This window comes from Sinocyclocheilus anshuiensis, unplaced genomic scaffold (genome assembly GCF_001515605.1).
Source record: "Sinocyclocheilus anshuiensis isolate Anshui unplaced genomic scaffold, SAMN03320099.WGS_v1.1 scaffold1575, whole genome shotgun sequence".
Taxonomy (NCBI): domain Eukaryota; kingdom Metazoa; phylum Chordata; class Actinopteri; order Cypriniformes; family Cyprinidae; genus Sinocyclocheilus; species Sinocyclocheilus anshuiensis.
In genome coordinates, this window is record NW_015548276.1 from 173,926 (window position 1) to 175,734 (window position 1,809).

Genomic DNA, 1,809 nt, shown 5'->3' on the forward strand with positions numbered 1-1,809 from the left:
GCAGGTCTGAATGAGACGCACTCTCTGACAGCAGGTGGCACTAATGAACAGGGTTGCCAGGTTTTCGCAATAAAACTAGTCAAATCGCGTTTCGAGTAAGGTTCCCCTGTAAATATCGCATTCAGGGGTAAAATACACGTTTTTCGGCGAGGATCTTCCAGTAAAATTCACATTCCAGGGACTAAATATCACGTTATTGGGGTCGCTTCAACCCGCGGACATGAACAACAACCCGCGGCAACAGTGTTAAAGTAGCCCAATTCCGCGGGAAACCCGCGGACTTGGCAACACTGCTTATGATCCGACCGCAATTTAGCGTTTCCTTGTTTACCGCTGTAAACAAAGCAGAGCTGCGCTTTATACAGAGAAGAAAATGCCATTGCCATCGAAACTTTTCTCAAGACAGTTCCCTATCGCGATCAACGAGTTGGCGACCACTGCTCTAGGGTTTATAGAGTTTAGTTTTATAAAAAATATATATATTAAACTATTTTACTTTTTTTTTTTTGTATTTTTACTTTTCACAATTTGTATGTGTACATGCACATTTAAGTTCTTATATTAATTGCGAGACTACATTGATTAATTTAACTTTTAAAAATTTATTTGTCACACTGCATTAGGCTACTATTTCAGTGAAATGCAAAAAAGACAGTCACAGAGCAAAAAACACACCGTCCTTACCTATTTTTTTTCTATTGTAAATGTTTTCAATGTAAATGTTTTCAAACACAAGAACCATTTATAGTTCACTGTCATAGTCACTTACACATTTTTAACCCATGAGGAAACCACTCATTCTGATGTATAATTATGTTCTCACCAACTACTCGTGGTCCATCGAGCAACAGCTAAGTGGCTGTTAACTACCGCACACCGAAGCCCATTATTAATGGCATTGCCTTTGTCATCTCTGCCACAGCCTTCAGTCGTTGCATGTATGACACATTCTAAGTAATTTTTTTTACATAGAAATAGGAGACCCTGTATTAGAAAGAATTTCCTGCTGAGTCAAGTCAAGTCAAGAAACCAGGCTCAGTCGGGGGGCCAGTTCTCCTCTGACCAGACAAAACCAGCAGTTCAATTCCAGGCTGCAGCAATGTCACATTGTGCAGAGGACTCATCTGGTTCCTGTGGTCTTGTCCCGCTGACTGTCTCTTTGACTTTTAAATACATGCAAAAGAGCCTCCGGCAATGAAATCTCTGCTCATGTTGTGGCACCAATTAGTGAGCTTTACTGCCAGCCTAATTGAAACATAATTATTAGGATTGTTTGTTTCTGGGTCAATTTAAAACCAACACAAGAGAAAAAGAACAAAGGTGCATGCCATGAATAACATTTGCAATACTCTAATGTGTGCACCATTGTCCACTTGTGCTGCCGGCTCAGGAAAAATAGCACCATGGGTTTTGCCAAGAGAAAGAACAAATCCAGGATTTTATTCTCAACTCGATCCCACAGATATCTACCCTGCAGCATCCTCAGCACCCGTATTTGTTCGTTTTCATTTCAAGCATGTGTATTTTTAGTATATTGTGTAGATGTGGGTTGAGGATCCAACAAAGAGCTCAGAGCCTCCCCAAAATATCTGGTCTACAGATAAACCGACCATCCAGCCAGCACCGAACAACTGACAATTATAAAGATGTATGTTCTTCACAGTCTGTGAGTTTTTATGTATCTCTTTGGCAGTCTGCCACCTCCTCTGTGCTCCCACACACACAGGTAAGTTTGGAGCAGTGTGTAGGCAGCCCGGTCCAGATTTCTAATCATAGTAAGATCCAGATCAATAGGTGCCTGTTAAGATG